Source organism: Lepisma saccharinum, chromosome 17 (assembly GCF_977018435.1).
Source record: "Lepisma saccharinum chromosome 17, izLepSacc3.1, whole genome shotgun sequence".
Classification (NCBI taxonomy): Eukaryota; Metazoa; Arthropoda; class Insecta; order Zygentoma; family Lepismatidae; genus Lepisma; species Lepisma saccharinum.
Genome location: NC_139245.1, coordinates 21,279,398 through 21,299,072, shown reverse-complemented (window position 1 = coordinate 21,299,072; position 19,675 = coordinate 21,279,398).

Sequence of the window (19,675 nt, the reverse complement as noted above, 5' to 3'; positions counted from 1 at the left end):
TGGACTTGATGAAGGTACACTCACAAAGGACACCCGTGCTCATGGGCGTCCGGAAGGGGGGGCAAGGGGGGCCATGCCCCCCCCCCCCCGGAAAATGAAAGTCAACCACAAAATATGTATTTCACACATAATTTTATTTTAGCCACAATAATATGTGTTAATTATTGCATGAACACCATAAATTCAAATTTAAGCAATGTTCTTTAGGGAACAACCCTATTTTTGGGGAAAATTTGCCTTTGTTTGCCCCCCTGGAAAAAAATACCTTCCTTGCCCCTCCCTGGAAAAAATCCTGCAGATGTCCATGCGGCCATTCTCACCCCGGGATTCGAATCATGGGCCTCTGTTATCTTGGCACGCTGTGCAAAACACACTGACATGGAGGTGGGTAAATGAGGTGGATGATTCAACTATAGTACACTCATCTGACGTAACAGTGCCGATTATTAATTCAGACCACTGTTTATTACATGTTGAGAATGTTGATAAACATTTTAAAATAATTTTGTCCAGAGATCATTTGATGTTAAGAGTTTTCAAATGAATGCTAAACATTTCCATTGACAGATACTAACGAAAAAATAATAATAATAATAAAAAATAATAGTTTTGCGGGTTAAGTGGTAGAGCAGCCACAGGCTGAACTTCTACCACGAGGACTTCACCAACTTATTTGACAAAAACTGTGTTGATCTTTTAGTTTTTAATGCACATCCCTGTTTGTGCGATAAATTATACAATGCAGTGGCCATTATGAAGTTGTATATTTGAGTTTCGTAAAGTTACGTCAGTCAATATTGCGTATTGTAGCATCACATAGCACAGAGTGGCACGAGCGCGAAGAACCAGGTAGGAATTCTACCACTGTCGTCTGCTTCAAAAGGCAGGAAGGGTCACATGAACCAATCATCGTAGAGCCCTCTGCTCCATACGCTGACGTACGAGAAAGCATTTGCCCGCGTGCTGTAGAGATCCAAGCTTTCCCTCCAGATAGACAGCAAGGAATATAGAGTCCTTTACGCCGAACCTGCCTGGCGTCTGGCCAGGAAAGGCATTGGAGAAAATGCTCGAACGAGTGTTGTTAGTGGAGCGTTGCAAGCGGATCGCGAAAAATAGCTATGTTAATGCCATGAAGGTCAAACATATATGAAATTAGTCAAGTTTTACTTTATATTTACAGCATTTACGTACTTTTGAATCTGGGAACGCCGGGCGTACTATAACGCTACGCCTCTGGGTGTCCTGTTTTTGGGTCAAGATATTATGGTTAGCTCACCACTCAATCCCCAAGCTTAAGGAAAATATCAAATTGTGAATGTTCTTGATTGGTCTGACCTTTTGTCTCTTCATGGCAACAATTGAACTTTTTGATACTCGTTGATTGCTTGGGAACTACAGCAGATACCAAGATAAAATTTTGATGAAGGAACACTTAAAAAGGAAGTGCAGGCCCAGGACACCTGGCATCATGGCATCCTCTGCTAACTCCACCACAGAGATTTCCACCAGCTTCTAGTACAAGAACATCTCATTCATAACCATCACCATTATAACTGAGGCTCTGTCCGAAAGATACAAAGTAAAGACTTGAAGTATGGTCTTGGCTGAAGTTACGTCACCTAGTGCAATTCAAAAGTGCCAAGAACAGAAGTACGCAAGTACACAGCTCGCAGTACAGATGTTTGGTGACTAGGTCACGTGGTTTCCGCACTCGTTGTTCATTTGTTTAAAATCACGGAGGTAGAAAGCGAACAGCACAGGTAGATATACGTTATGGGCCAGCAAGTTGTTGGTTATAGTTCTTCTAATGTGTGGAAGGATGTTCGCTTCAAGTACGGTCTTGCACCTTTTCGACACGGCCTATTTTTCATTAACAAATCAATTTATAAATTTTTGTGGGATACATGTTTGTATAGGAATGTGTTCTTGTTTTCATTATTTGGTTTTGATGATGTGGGTTAAATTACTTTTGTTCTCAAGAGATGGCGTATGGAGTCCATGTATCAGCTGTTTGCGTGGGCGCCAAGCAAAGAAAACGGTTAGTGAGTGAGAAGCAACATGGCGCGAATCGCGATAACCACAGCTGGACATTACTAAGAACATACGTCGTCTAAAGTGATTAGAATTGCCTTTCAGTGATACTTCATGGTAGTTAGTGCATTACAGGTAGAAAATAGATGTCTCAAAAGAATCAGCGTGTGCATTTGTGATTGTGTTTTCTTACAAGAATCAACGCAACTCCAACATGTTCATAAGATCTCTTTAAAAATTATGAATTACCTAGATTTCTCTATTTAGGAAACTGCAAAAGCTGTAATGATAAACTCTTTGAGGTTGCCCCACTGGCCAAGATGTTTATCCTCCTTTGGTAACATGGAAAACAGTGTGTGTTTAAGTAATAACACACTAATATGATTCATCTTCACTCACTAACCTATCTTTATACACTACAGGACACTTCACTAAAAACACAATTACAAGAGGGAGGGAAAACAAATCTTCTCACCTTCTCCTCCCCCATGCACACGTATTCCAACTGGATGTTGAAAATATTCTAGACATTTGATGTAAAAAGAAATTGTCGAAATGCCAAAGGAAACTCGCATCACCATAGGATTTTTTACTTTTATATTTTTAAAAAGTATGGATGGCCCTCTAGGCGCATCTATCTATTATCCAAATGTTCATTTAACTTTGGAAAAATACTAGATTCGTTTCTCCAAAAGTTGGCAGAAAAGTAGATAGTACCTTTTTCATGAATTACTTCTCCAACGAGTCTTACAAATCCGTCGTATTTAGCGACTTATCTCTGAAGATGGCAACTGTGTCAACACTGCGAAAGTTCCCTCGCTGTGCCAAGTGGAAACGGGCACGGCTGGTGTCTTATGGGCTAACACCACCCCCTGCCACCTTCTTAATTTAACAATTCTTGGGCTAGTTATGCATTTCTTCTGAGGGTAGTGCATTGGCACGGCGGCTCTCCCCCTTGAGCTGCCGCTGATATAAATTATAATCTCCAGCAGTTCATTAAGAAGAGCTGTGAGTAAATGGAAATAGGCATTTAGTGAAGTGCATAGAGTAACACCAGATAGTGGAAAATATAATCACCTTAATATGTAGAGTGCTACCTACCTCCATATCCTGTAAATACCTTCATGACATGATGCGACTACAAGGCCAGTTTTACATTTTAATATCCTTACTTTTCAACAAGAGACTTGTATTCATGGGTGCGGAAATCACCAGACCCTTTTACTTCCGACATCGGTAATAAATATTCAACTTTCAAAAAAATAATGGGTGATTGTCTCCTCCCTCCACACATCCCAATAAGTCTTTTCACACAATGTGAGCACTATGTAAATTATTCATCAATGTCTGAAAAATTGAAATAACGCTATCTGAGAAGGTCACATCCTGCCCTCTCCCAAGGTCCTTAAGCAAGAGTTGTTGCCCCCGCAACACTTAGATCTTCCCCGGCTGCTAGACACTGAAGTTTCCCTCGTGTAGGAAATGCCAAGGAAGGGTGGCTCATTTGAAAAGCTTGCTTTAGCAACAAAAAAAAAAATAATAATAATAATAATAAAGGGGCTCTGCTACGGCGTTGCCATATGTGTCAAAATGCACATGTTGATGTATTTCGTACCAACTATGCAAATTTATCAATAACTAAAAAATAATGCATCTATTTTTGTAGTGTTCTCTTTCGCTGGTGGGGATTTGAGAGACTAGTCTACCAGGACGGGTAGAAGGGTGGTCGCCTCCCGACTTCTTTGATTCACTCTAGTAATGTTAGTCTTTCCTAACATTTCCATCATCGGGAGATAGCAGGAGTAGGAGTGTGCGGGATCCCGAAAAGCCGGGATCGGACCAAAAAATCCCGTCCCGATCCCAACTTTGGGAAATTACTTAACGACTTTCGGGATCCCGACCAAATAGTCGGTCATTTTAGAAAGTCGTTAATTCTCGACTGTTTCTGCATTGTAAATTAGTTTTTATTCCAGAAATGCAAAAACAATCACAAAGTGAAAATGACGTGTAGAATTCGAGATTTCAAGAGCATCGGGATATTTCGAACATTCCCCGACATAGTCGTTAAATTGCGATTTTTTCCCGTCCCGAATGTCCGGATTTAAAAAATTTCTCGTCTCGAGCCAAAAGGTTCTGTCCCGCACAGCCCAAAGCTGGGCTACTGATTATTTATATTTACCTTCCTTGGAAAGAGATCGGATTCTCTATGTTAAAACCGTGATTTTAATATAGTTGATTCAAGCGCCATCATCGGGAAATGGTTGAACTACACATTCACGTCCCATAGGAAAATACTGGATATCAAAAACATGATTTTTAATATATATGATTCCAGCGCCATCATCGGGAAATTGCTGAACTATAGATCATTTACGTCCCATGGGAAGAGATTGGATACCTACATGTTAATAGCGTAATTTTAATATATTTGATTCTAGCGCCATCATCGGAAAATTGCTGAACTACATATTACTTACCTCTTTTCTCCATGTTGAAAGCATGATTTGATTTCAGCGCCATCATCGTGAAATGGCTGAACTACAGATTAATACCTCCCTTTGGAGAAGATTGGATACTCCATTTTAAAAGAGTGATTTTAATATGTTTGATTTTAGCGCCATCATCGGAAAATGGCTGAACTACAGTTTATTTACTTCCTCTGGCAAAGATTTGACACTTCTTCTTAAAAGCGAGATTTTTTTTATTTCAGCGCCATCATCGGCAAGTAAAAACTTCCAAAGGGAGGTACGTACAGTGGGATCCGCTAGTATTGCTCGGCAAATGGACATTTCCACTTTGACATGAAAAACGTTTTAAATCCATTCATTTTACAGATAATGACACAAGCATGAGATGTGCAAAATATCTCGGCGATATTTGTTTCGGTTCTCGAGAAACACGCCTTCAAACACTGCTGAAATTCACCTACTACGTCACGGATTTGAAAACGTCCTCTCCACAGACAGGAGGTCCTCTGACGTCATCACTTAGAAATGCGTGCAGGCGGGGTTTCTCCTCGTCCCGTCAACTTAGCATGACCCGCGGAAGCGACAGCAAATTCACTTGTTACTGTGTAAAACAAGTATCTTACAACTTCCAGTGCAAAAATCTGTGCTCCATTTCTTGGAGATGAATTACGCCCTAGCAGTATAGTAGTATTTACTATCATTCAGCCACACGGTAGAGGGTTTTCCCATTAGGGTGACAAAGCAAACCTTGTAACAGTCAATGGCTGAACACGTGAACAGCCTTGTTCATTGCGAATACGTAGGTTAGTTCTGACTGGCAAGAACTTAATGTTATAGGAATGCCTTTTCTGGAATTACAATTATTTTCGTCATAATATTTTCTTCACAAATTTTAAGATAATACTTTTAGAACACACTGGTTTACACGCCAATTTCTGCAATATAAGAGGTGATACGGTATAAAAATGTACGAACGGGGAGTTTTTAAATTTCCTGCAGTAAATGGCAGTTTTCTTCAGTTAATATATATATATTGCAAATTTTTGTATTTAGCCTACTTTTACGTCGCTTTTCCGTTCACTTTGTTTAACCGCAACGATGAGAACGCATGGTTAATTTATTATGTATCATCTCTAACATCACATTTCTTCCCACTTTTGGCTAATCGCTACAATGAAGATGAATAACTACAAGCAGTATTCGAAGTCGGGGTGCAGGAGTACTCCCCCCCCCCACACACACACTACCACCAACTGCACAATCTAAGTATCACCCAACCTGCCATGATAAGAGACGAACTTTTTCTTCTGTCCCATCTCATTTCGAAAACATTCACTTGTCCCATCTCCTTTTATGAGACGAGACGGAACATGCCTCGTCTCGTAAGCAACACCAACATTAACAATAGAAGCATCCCCCTAGCTGTCCCCAAAGTCTCGAACAAACATCCCCCCATGTAACAATTTCCAGTTCAATGAAATGTCACTCACAAGGAAACAGTCATGCCCAGGTCGAAAGTCAAACCTGGAACATGCGACTTCCTCAGATAAATCATGAATTTTGTGTATAATAATTACAACGCCAGTTCATTCCTGGTAATTCTGAATCTGCAGTTTGGTTTGCATATATAAAATATTAAGAAGGTTTTCTTTGTATTTATAATGATAAGCCTTTGCATACGTTGTTAATTCTATATTTTTCTAGACTTGAGACGAGAACGAGAATTGCCCTCCCAAACCAAGACGGATGTTTATAAATTGAGACAAGACTGTCAATGAGACATTTACAAATAAACACGAGACAGATATTTACAACTCTCAACGAGAACGAGACCAAGGCTGCCATGTCTCGACTCGATAGGATCCTTAGTGGTGAAGTTGTGAACCAACCAATTAATGCGTTCGGGGTAACGAGATGAGGCGGCTTTTTTCGCAATACAAACTTCAAAATAATTATATCGTACCATTTCAGTATGGGATATTGTTATACACATGGGCGTATATATAGTTCACAGGGGGTGGGGGGTGGAGGGATGGATCAACTTTTGGTATAATTAGGGTTGCTTTATTTCGTAAGTGAAAATCCACGACACTGCTGGCCGGAAGCTCGTTGGGGAGCATGGGGGGAGGGGATTTTGGACCCGACAAAGTTGTGTGTTTGCAGTCACGAAGTATTGATACTTTTCTATTCATCTTGTGTCACTACGTTCTTAAGAACCAAATTTCTTTAATATGATTCGAGGGGGTAAAAATAACTGATTTGACAGTCTCAATGCAGTTTCTTATTGCAAAAATTCCGAAACTATCAGGAAATTGCAGATATTGGTCTGCAGTCCCATCTGGTGTGTGGAATTATGAAATTTCCTTCCCATCCGTATCCCGTCCTATACGTCTCTAATTTAAGAGAATGAAATAAGTCCGAAGGAATTTTTTTATCAACAAGCGGATAGAACGAATCAGGGAAAAATGCGCCCGGGAAAAATGCGCCCTCGCAATAAAAGTGGGAAAAATGCGCCCTCTAAGAGTAACCACATTAGAAAGTGGGAAAAATGCGCCCAGCACACATGACCTTCACCAACTAATCCATTGAAGGGTTGGAATTCCCGGTTATCTAACTCTGTTCATTTGTTTGCTTCTATCGAAATGATCCCCCGCGAGGACGTTAAAGATGGGTGGCTCCAAATCCATAGTACGGCGCCAGCAGGAGAGAAACTGACAGCGTTTCTTGACTACTTTGTACAATAATGGCTGCAAAATCCAAATCTACCAGTTGATGTGTGGCACGGTGGAGATGCAAAGCACCGCACGAACAATTCTGTCGAAGGGTGGAACAATAAGCTGCTTGAGAAAGTTCGACTTCATCCCAACTTCTACACCCTTCTGAAGACGCTGAAGAAGGAAGCAGAATACAGCGGATACAAATATGACAGGGCTAGCATCGGTTTGGAAGGAACGAAGAGGATGAACAGATTAGCAAAATTTTACATACTTACAAAACAAGCACACCGAAGGACCTTACCAAGTGCCTGAGAAGTCTGGCGTACACCCAAAAAATGGAGTAAAAGTTCGCAAACGGAGGTCACAAGAAATGGAAATACAAATGTAAATAAAAACTTCAATCAAATAAAATAAAAGTTACAAAAGTAAAATAAAAAACAATATGACAAAGGACATCATCATCTTCAGCTTCTAAACACGCCAGAAAAGAGAATATTTTTACTGTACTTTTTTTTAAAAAATATCTTTCCTGACAGTCCCAATCCTGTGTTAAGTGTGAGGGGAAGCCGCGTAAAGGTTGTTTTAATCAACATATTATCATATTGGTGAAGGTTGTGTGTGCTGGGCGCATTTTTCCCACTTTTCATTGTGGTTACTCTTGAGAGGGCGCATTTTTCCCACTTTTCATTGTGGTTACTCTTGAGAGGGCGCATTTTTCCCGACACCGATAGAACAAGGAAACTGGTAATTTTAGTGAACCAAAAAGAGAGGGGGTTTGGACCCGTTGAATCCCCCTTAAATACGCCCATGGTTATACACATTATTTCCTTGTAATAATTATACATAAACTAAGTATAGATATGTACTGTGGAACTAATGTAATATTCTCAGTGTATTTTCTCTTATCTGCACAAAAAATATTTGATCATAATTTGCGCAACAGAAATGGAACACAAACTGAAATTGCTTTATGGAAAAGAAAGTTAAATAGTCTTTATAAATAAAGTGAAGAAGGTGAAAATTCCTATTTTGCACTACATAGGTTACGGTAAATATAAGTTTAAAAAATATTTTTGAGTGTCTGGTCAGCAACCAATTTTATAAGCAATATTTTTCGCATGGCCTGAGAACACACACGCAGCTGAACCCTTTCATTTATCTTGCACGTGAGCAGCACGGATATTTCATAGAAGAATGATCATTACAAAGCATAGCTTTCCTTCCTCCTATCGCTCCTTCTTCCATTATTTAAATCGGTACAGATTTGTAAAACTGCTGTACGTGTTCGCTCACCGTGGGCTACCCATCCGGAACTGGACGCTCGAAGCAGACGACAAACGAGCTCTTCCTAAGGAGTGACGTAGTAACATGGCGGCGGCGTGTTTTCAGCGCAACGCTAGCCTCGCAACTTTGGAAGTCTCGTTTCTGCCTTAAACTGGACGCAGAAAAACGCGAGAACTTGCAGGGGTCATTTTTCCAGGGTGTAGTTTTTAAAATTGTTGTAAAAAAAATTGAGTGGAAATGTCCATTGTCCATGACTATTTTCATTAATTTCTCTCTTACATCGTGTGTGTTTTTAAGCAATGGATTTTTACGTATGCTGGTTCAGAAGTTGTCAACAGCTTGTTTTGAGTTTTCTTTTAATTCTTAAAGCTCTTATTGGGTCAAATAAAGTGCACGAACATGATGATGGACAATTTGCAAGGTAATACTCATGGATCCCACTGTACCTGATTTGTAGTTCTGTTTCTTCCCGATTATGGCGCTGAAATCAAATATAATAAAGTACTTTTTCTTAGATGAGTTATCCAATATTTGATATCAGCGCCATCATCGGGAAGTAACATAACTGCAAACCAAAGGGAGGTACATTATATGTAGTTCTGTTACTTCCCGATGATGGCGCTGAAATCAAACACAATATAATAAATCTCGCTTTTAAGATGAAGTGTTCATTCTTTTTCAGAGGATGTAAATAATCTGTAGTTCAGCCATTTCTCGATGATGGCGCTGAAATCAGCTACATTAAAATCACGCTTTTAACACGGAGGCATAGGCGCCGACTCCATGGGACTTGGGGGGGGGCTCGAGCCCCCCCAATATTAACGATGTGGGGGCAGAGCCCCCCAAATAATTTTGCTTAAGATGATCTAATGTATTATTTTGCTTCTCGTGTAAAGTTTACTCTGAATTGTGCCACATGAACTTAACTTTAAATACACATTTAAAATTTTCTAGACCATCAACTTTGGGACGCTAAGACCGCTAAACCATCAACTTTGCGGAGGCTATGTCCAGAGACAGCAAAACACATGACTTATTACTATATACTAAGTATGTAATTATGAGTATTGTTAAATTTTTTACTAAAAAGAGTTTCAAAAGACGATGTGCATAAAGTAGGGTAGTGGATGGGACGTTCGGGCTACAAATGGCTCTCACATGACATTCAGAACGAGGTCATTGATATATTAGGGAGATCTGTTTTGCGCTCCTTGGTAGCAGATATATATTAAAAGTCGGGAATATTTTGCTATTATGGTTGACGAAACTTGTAACATAGCCATCTGTGGACATTTAATATTCTGCATTCGAACTGTGAATAAAAAAAAAAGATATTTTTGAGGAATTCATGAGCTTTTATTAGGGGTGTGCGGGACGGGATCGGGACGGGAAAAATTTTCAATTTTCGACTAAGTCGGGAAATTTTCGGGATGGGAAATGTTCGAAATTTCCCGAAGCTCTGAAAATCTCGAATTCTACACGTCACTTTCACTTTAAGTGATTTCTGGATTAAAAACTAACAATTTACGATAAGTTCCAGACATTGACAATGCAGAAAACGTCGAGAAATAACGACATTTTGAAATGAGCATTCGGTATTTCCCGACTGCTCGGGATCCCGAAAAGTCGGAAAATCATTTCCGGAAGTCGGGATCGGGACGGGAATTTTTTTCCCAATCCCGGTCCCGACTTTTCGGTATCCCGCACACCCCTAGCTTTTATGAGATTCCGAACACTGAGGCCAAAACTTAAAAAAGGGCGAGAGTGAGTCATTAATTAATTTATTTCAGTGATCAGAGCCCTCCCAATAATTTTGACAAGTCGGCGCCCCTGCACGGAGGTATCCAATCTCTTCCCAAGAAAGGTAAATGATTTGTAGTTCAGCAATTTTCCGATAATGGCGCTAGAATCAAATATATTAAAATTACGCTATTAACATGTAGGTATCCAATCTCTTCCCATGGGACGTAAATGATCTATAGTTCAGCAATTTCCCGATGATGGCGCTGGAATCATATATATTTAAAAAAGTTTTTGATATCCAGTATTTTCCTATGGGACGTGAATGTGTAGTTCAACCATTTCCCGATGATGGCGCTTGAATCAACTATATTAAAATCACGGTTTTAACATGGAGTATTCGATCTTTTCCAAAAGAGGTAAATTATCTGAAGTTCAACAATTTCCCGATGATGGCGCTGGAATCTAATATATTAAAATTACGCTTTTAACAGGGAGGTATTCAATCTTTTCCGATGGGACGTAAATCTGTAGTTCAGGGGGAAGGCATATCAATCCCCCTCGCTTTCATTATAGGTACAGATTTAGGCTATTTATCAAGAAAAAGTAGATTGTCCTTGCCCACTTAGTTTTGGCACCAAATCGCCACTACTGGACACACTTTCCCTATTAAATCCAGTCTCAATGGTGCCACTTTTCTAGAAATAGACATAGGAAATCATCAATATATAAAGATTCGATATCCGAATTTTGGTACCCGTGCGTGTTCTAAGTCCACTTTATGCTCAGAGAAGATAATCGGAACTGGATCTACAGTTTAAGTAGGGATCCGAACAACTGCGCACATGCCTTCAGCGGTAATCGAATACGGGACCTCCCCGTTTACGAGGGTCACTATTTATATTTTGAGCCTTGGCAACACTGATTGAATTTAGGCGCGATTTGACGTTTGCACGGAATCGTGTGGCATTATTGACCATAACGTACTTCAAATGTTTTGTCAATAGCTTCATTTGTGTTGTTTATGTTGCCCTGGAGATTGCGCGACAACAATAAAATGGAATTAACTCGTGAACATTTTCGTGCGATGGTTTTTTACGATTTTCGACGTGGATTATCAAGACAAGAGTGCATCGATCAACTTACTTCCACATTTGGCGATGAAGCCCCATCCTTTGCCACTGTGAAACGCTGGTATAACGAATTTAATCGTGGCCGCCATTCGCTCACCGACGAGATTCGCGAAGGTCGTCCAAAATCAGTTGTTGTTCAAGAAAACATTGATGCTGTGCAAAACCTAATACTGCAAGATCGTCATGTGACATACTGTGAGATTGAGGCAACCATAGGCATTAGTTCCACCAGCATATATAAAATATTACGTGATCATTTAGCTGTGAGAAAGGTATGTTCTCGTTGGATCCCACACAATTTGACAAATACTCAAAAAGACGCTCGCGTCAATTGATGCAAACAAATGCTCAATAAATACAATCGTGGTGCTTCAAAAGACGTATATAAGATTGTAACAGGTGACGAATCATGGATATATGCATATGAGCCGGAACGTAAACAGCAGTCGACCGTATGGGTGTTTCAAGATGAACCCAATCCAACAAAAGTTGTTCGCGATCGAAGCACATCGAAACAAATGGTCGCCTGTTTTTTCGGGAAAACTGGCCATGTGGCAACTGTGCCTTTAGAGGAACGTAGAACGGTCAACTCTGAATGGTACACAACAATTTGTTTGCCAGAGGTCTTCGGTCAAATACGGAAAACAAACAAACGCCGTCAGATCATTCTTCATCAAGACAATGCCAGCTGTCACACATCTCGTCTAACAACCGACTTTATGAACAGTCAAAAAATCGAATTGATGGGTCATCCGCCGTACAGTCCTGTTTTGGCACCCAATGACTTCTTCTCGTTCCCGAATGTCAAGAATAAATTGCGTGGAGAACGATTTTCGTCGGCGGAAGACGCCGTTGATGCTTTCAAAAACCATATTATGGAGGTGTCTCAAGAAGATTGGAAAAACTGCTTTGACAAATGGTTCGAACGAATGCAAAAGTGTATTGACCATAAAGGAGAATACTTCGAAAAACAATAAAGCAGTTTTCAATGCCAAATTCCTGTTTTTTCATTGTTAGGCTCAAAATATAAATAGTGACCCTCGTACACGGCAACAGGAATACAACTTGGACACAAGAAAGCCTCGCCCACTGGATGCAGGAAAAAATACATATTTCCGCCTTTATGAAATTCGGGACACGCCACCGAATTAATTGTATACCAATACTCATTAAGAAAAGTGGCACCACGAGACTGGATTTAATAGGGAAAGTGTGTCAATCTGTTATTACCTCAAATGATGGAAGGCCGGGCCAATGAAAGAGCTTTCGCTTATTTCGCGTAGCTTTGGTTTCCCAACCGTCCATGCTTGTTTATGCCTACAGTTACTACTGACCTCCTAAAGCCAAAGTTAGATGTCGGTGGGTTATACTTGCACAACATCTTCATGTGTCTGCATGCCTCGTGTGTTTCGCCATCACCGTGTATTGACCTCTTCCAACTTGCAGGTTTTATTCTTAAGCAATCAAGCAACAATAAAAACAATGCAACACTGGTTGTGCGTGCACAAAAAATTGAAAGAACTCGCTACTTTTTTTTAAACCCAAAGATTGGGCCCGATGGTTGAGTAAGATGCCTGCCTGTATCCAGAATTTTCAATATAGTGGCGAGCAAAGAGAATAGGATTACTTATTCTTTTTGGTGGGGAGGATGTCAGCGGCTGCGCCAGGATTAATCATCTGGGGGTGCGGAATAAAACTTAGGAGTTGCGATATTCAAAATAAAGAAAAATGAAACCTGCATGCATGTTTTAGCCACAAATTCAAATATCAATCAACTCTTTGTAGGCATTTATGATAATTTGCCAATGAAACTGAAAAATATTAGCAAGATACTTTATTTCCGCTTGATTTTTAGCACAACGACATGTTTAGAAATTTTAGAGAAACAGGTTGTTCAAGGGAGGCCAATAACATACATGGACGACCGGAGGATTTTTTTGCAGTAACAGGCGAGAACAGCCGTCTCACTTCTTCAATACATAATATTCGGTGTTCAATGTGACGGCATGACATTAATATGACACTGTGCGCAAGCACCCCCTCGCGCCCCCCTGGCGCCGCTCCTGAAGGGTGTAGAGCCCTAAATGCAGAGTGAAGTGGGATAAGAGTGCGTAACGGATACAAGTTAGCAGTGTATCTGCGTTCCCCTGAGAGTTAGGCTGACAAAATAGTCACACCTGCAAGGTGTCATGATGGAATGTAATCAGACGAAGCCCTGTGGTCAACACCTGGCAAGGAGATCACTGCTTAACCTGTCGAAATCAGATTGTCACGCCTGAACCTAAGCTTTTCAACTGTCCCGACTCAGACCAGAAGACTATTCAACTGAGAAATATGCTCCCAAACAATAATATTTCCTAGCGGATCTACAAGACTTCCGAATCTCTGCCTCCAGTGAGAAGAACATCCGTAGCCACTCCACCAATAAGAAGCATAACCAACCATAACCCTCCGAGGGCGCAACAGATGTTGATCCTATACATTTTGCCCTGGAAGAGAAGTGGCCTTCAGAAGAGATTCGAAACCTGCGTAAAGCGGGGATATGTTGTATGTTTGTCCGGTCATTTATATAATCATTTCATCGCACATTCTCATCGTTACAATATCCCAGAAGGGTAGGAAAAACGCAGTAAAGTAAATATATCAAAAGAGGTAAATGACGATATGAATGTTGTAAGCCGACTTCCGTGGCGGAGTGGTTAGCACAGAGCGCTACGAGGCCAGGGATGCTGGGCTTGGGTGTTCTTTGTGAGTGTCCCTTCATCAATTTCATCATATCATTCTCATCTTCACGATTAGCCAGAAGTGGAAGAAAAGGGAAGAAACCAAACCAATCAATATTGAAGTTTGTGATAGATTCAGGCAGTGTGAAGAAATCATTGCCCTTCTTAAGGTACCTTGGGGAGTTGTTGCCAAGGGTTCCACTATCCGCAACAAGAATGAATGGACAGTTCTGCGATCTAAATATTGCAAAATTTCTATGCTTTTTATATTAGTATTATTGTTTCAAAGAGTTTCAATCCATCTTCGGCAAGCCCATAGGATTGTAATTCCATCAATCAGAGTCCTGGACAAGGCTTCATTAGAAATATTGAAAAAATAATTATACTTCCTAAGTTTTCTAAGGCTCTGAGATAATATTTCCTTTAATCTGCACAGAGATATATTTTCATTTTGCGACGACGGCAGATCTTGCATGCATATTGGCTGTCCGTGCGTTTTTTTTGTTTTTTTTTTTGTTTTTGTTTTTTGCCTATAGAAAGGTCACGACCTTATGTCACTGGCTGATGCCCCAAATGCATATAATTGGAGCCTCCTAACTATATAAGATATATAAATACACAAAGCATCTTTCCATTGCTTGTCCTGTACCGTCCCGACAGCGTTAAATTTGTCAAATTTAGGCCAAGAGCAACATGAAATCTTACTTTCCACTGATCTTGACATGAATAACGACTTCGCTTGGTGTTGTGTTTCACGGCTCCTATCAACAGCCCATGTCATTAAGCTACATTGTGTAGATCCTTGAAGTTTGTGTTCTCTCACAACCCGATTGCTTCCTGAGTGCATAATCGCTTCCGCGTAGATATAGTTCCTGCCTAGTCTTGCAAGGATGAAAAATATCCTACACTATAGAGCCGTACGCGATATTGCCCCTATCAACTGTTCACAAGCTTTGTAATCGATTAATAGGATGTTAATACATTTTAAACAGCATGGCTTGGAGCAAAATCAACTATATCATTTATATTTTTATAGATAATAGCTACAATCATGGGCACCCGCAGGAGGGTCAAGGGGACCCACATGGCCCCCTTAGAATAATGAATCATTGCGTTCTTCTCGCTGTCTTTTATTTGCATTTTTTTGCCTATTTCCTTCCTTCTTTCCAGTATTCTTTTGTCAGTTCTAAAACGTCTTTGTTCATACTTACTCCTCTCTTCTTAACCGTTTCTTATTCTATGTTTTCCCTCTCACTTTCTGTCCGTTTCTTCTATACTCTTTTTCTCTATCGATCTTCTTTTACTACTCGTCCTACTCTGTCTCTATCTGCCTACCTTTCCTTCTGCCTTTTTCTTTCTCTCTCTCTCTCTCTCTCTCTCTCCCGTTCGTTTTTATATTTCTTTCCTCCTATGTCGCTCTCGCTTCCCTATTTCTTTCTTTCCCTCTTTCTCGTTTTTATATCCCTCTCCTTCAATCTCTCACTTCCAATTTCTCTCTCTGTCTATACCGTGTCTTTATTCTACCCCTCTGTCTACGTCTCACTCGCTTCTGTATATTTCCTCTCTGATGATGTAATGGTTACATCGTCCCCTTGTAGTTAAGGGGTCCCGGGTTCGATTCCCAGTAGAGGCACATAGTGGTTCGGATCCCACTTTAAACTGTAGGTCCAGTCACGATTAGCCTGTATGTGCATAAAGTGAACTTAAAATGTATAAACTCAAACCTAGGGACATGTCCTTCCTATTTTGACACCCCCTGGATATTTTTCTGTATTGGATTGGATTGATTTGTTGTTTTAAGTCCACTTTATGCACAATAAGGCTAATCGGGACTGGACCTACAGTTTTAAAGTGGGATCAGAACCACTATGTGCCTCCAGGATATTTTTCTGCGGTCGCCCGTGAATACAATGCAGTAACGCTGCCCCCCCCCCCCCGACCATACGCCACTGTGGAGGCAGTATAAATATCGAATAACTCGCTTGAAAATGAACGCAGAGAGGTTCGGGACTTGTCTTCCCGTGATGGGCATGTGGTTATCTATCAAATTATGCCCAGTAGGGGCGGGATATTCTATAAAATATTTGCTAATTGCCATTTGAAACCTTCTTTTTGAAAAGTTGTTCGAAGCCAAAAAATTGTAATAATAAATTCATTAAAGGGGGGGGTCGAATTTACCACTTTAGTTTTTCCCAATCACTCGCTCCCCGTAGGATGCACATCCACTCACCAAAAAGAAATCAAAGTTATAAAGCTCAAACGCGAACACTGCCTCATTGATATGGAATCACTTCATTAAATAAATAAATAAATGAAAATAAAAATGAGGATTAAGGAAAAATTCAAATTTTACTCTGAAAAATCTGAGGAAGTCAAGGAATTTTGTTGTGGTTTTTGTGTCACCATGCATGAATACTTTCGATACGCGGAGAATATACCTTCTTTTTCTCTCCCCATGAGCGAATGGGGATGTTCATATACTGTCAAGAAATATTTGGCGTTGCAATGAAATCATTAAAATGCAGGCTAAAATTACGTGCAGGATATATATCTAGAAATATATTTCGGGGGGGTTCGAACCAAGTCTCAGAAATAATAGTAATGATAATAATAAATATAATAATAATAATAATATAAATGATTAATTTTAAATAACCATATTAAATTAAATTAATGACATTAATTAAATGTAAATTAATTAAAAATCTATTGTTATTATTGCGTAAATAGGTAAAAAGACGGTATAAGAAGAGAGATATAACAACACGAATTCATTATCTAGCTTAGATGTAGTTAATATCGCAAGGCATTGTGTAAAAACAAATGCCTTGGCTAGGAAATTAATGTCAAATAGATAAAGTATTGAATGTTTATTGAATATAAAAAAAATGTTAGATTTAAAAGTAAAGTTTCTGATTAATATTTTATGCACATTATTATTAGTAGCAGTGTGCATGAATCTTCTTTGATGCTGCCCTTGACAACCGTATGATCCCAAAGTAATTCTTGCCTTCCAATAATTTCGGTGGAAATAAATAGCCTTCGATTACACAACAAATACTTAAAAAGTTTATTTTCATTATTTAATTTCAGTTCTTGGTAAGTATTTCGGGAGGGAGGTCCGGACCAAGACTATACCGCGTTTGTTATAATAACCTGTCCCGGTTCCCGCGCTAGCTGGTCGCTGCTTTTCTCCGTGCTGGGGAAAGTCAAAGCCAGGCAGCCAATTAAAATAAGCAACGTCTCAACAGCGTCTACGTAAGCGCCTTTCTTCTGGCTTCCATTCGCTCCTCGCTGCCCAGCAGACGATTTTTTCCTCGTTCCTCATTGGCACCGAAACTGTCGAGCGATCGCTAGCGCGGGAAACGGGACAGGTTCGAAGGCTGGGGCCATATCTGATCACGTCATCCTTTATGAAAGCGTGACGTCACCCAGCGAACAGATGGCTCCGCACCACGGTTTCGCAGCGGAAATACACAGAAATTATGAACAAAAAAGAGCCGTAATTATGCCCAGAAGCTAATTGGGAGTGAATACACAGATTTACTTAGGATCCGACATAACGTATGTCCTTACAGTTCGATTACACAGCCATTAACGCACACATTTTATCGGTAGTTTATATGTCGTTACATTTCTCTGTGAAACATTAGTTTCATGTAAAATTGGTGTTAATACACCTAGTAATGCGTTTTGTTAGGGCAGAAAGAAAAATATATAAATATGTTGAATACGTAAAATAATAATAAATGATGCGGACTTACCTATTGTTATACTTATGAAGTCATCTGTTTTAGAGGTGAGGGAGGAGCTGTTTCACTTCAACTTTTTCAATTTGTTGACTTTGCTTCTGCTATTTATATATATTAACTTATTCGTTAATTTTCCTCATTCGGATTACAGTTCCGAGTCTTATGAATCTTTGAACAACACTTGGAGGAATGTGTGGTAGTTCTGTGTGTATTATGTCACAAACACGTGTAACAACTTTCGAGGGGCTTCCCCGATGCCGCAGTGGTAGCGTCGTCGCCTTGTAATCAAGAAGTCCCGGGTTCGATACCCGGTGGAGGCACATGGCATAGTGGTTCGGATCCCACTTTAAACTGTAGGTCCAGTCCCGATTAGCCTTGCTGTGCATAAAGTGGACTTCAAACAACAATTTTCGACCTTAAGCGAATTTTTTTAAAGCCATGGAATTGAAGAAATTGGAGGTTCATTTTCTTTATGTCGGTAAAAAATGAATCAGTGGGATGTGAAAGTCCTCCTCTTGATAAGAAAGACAGCCAGTTATGTGTCTCCTCAGACGAACTCTCTGCTTCTGCGTTCGCTGCTAATTCTGGGCGATTTATATGCTCTTTCAACGCTATATACCCTGCTATGTAACGCAAACCTTCCTCTGGCATGTTTAAATCGTTTGCCAACCGCTTATCATTGACCCCTTCAAAGTCTGCAGATTGACTGACTATTTGAAATTCTTCAGAATCTTACTGGATTAATTCACAGTCGTCCACATTGCTCAGGCTCTGTGTATTTTGAAATAACTCACTGGAAAGCTCAGATGAAATGAAGATGTCGTCGTCTGTAACTGAAACATTGGGGTCTCGGTTTGCCTGAACACTGGCACTTGGCAGCAATTTTCTCATTCCGTATTTTACATCGAGCGTAGTTGGATGGTCATACTGCCTGCCTATGGAACGTATACAAATTTTCCAGACAGTCTCGATTAAGTCTGCTTGTCAGTATGTATCGCACACCGTACGCATCTTTTACATGGCCAAATAAGCCGATATTACTATACCTTCCTGAAATGGGAGCACGTGGTTTGCATTAATTTTCCTCATTCCCAATAAACTGCAACACTTCACAGCCACACAAGTAAGAAATACGAGGGAAAAATAGCCTTTTAAAGCACAAAGAACAAAACAGATCAGCCTTTCAAAACAGTAAACACGTTTCTTTCCGTATGGGGTAAAAGCTCAGCTGGATTTTGTCCGCCCATGACGTCACACCCTGGCCGGTCGTGGAAATGGGCGTGTCTGACCCCAGCCTCTTCCTTCTAGAAGTCTTGGGTCCGGACCCACCCCCTGGACTCCCTCCCCCCCGAAATACGTCCTTGTGCGTGCTGACTCAACTAAAATAACTGTAAGTAAACTTCTTTGGACATACACTGTCAAGGTTTGTACGTTTTGCAGCTTATGTTTAAAAGAATTCTCAAGCAAATTGTCCATCATGTTCATTCTCTTTGTTTTACGCAGTGAGAGCTCCAAAGATGAAAACAAAACGACAAACAAGCTGATGGTAACCTGCACCAGCATACGTAAGAAAAACAGTCCTTAAAACACGTAGGATGCAAGAGAAACATTATTGAAAATAGTCCCGGAAGATTTGCCGTGCAATACTTCCGTATCCCACCGTCCCACATATGTGCAACATGTAAAAATCTTTTGTTCTTATACTGTAATTGCTTGTATACCATATCTGGACGAAATCCATACGCATGAAAAAATGGGTCAACGGATGAATAAAGATTATGATTATGCATATATTTCTCCTTTGTGCTAGGGACGAGCCAAGCGGTT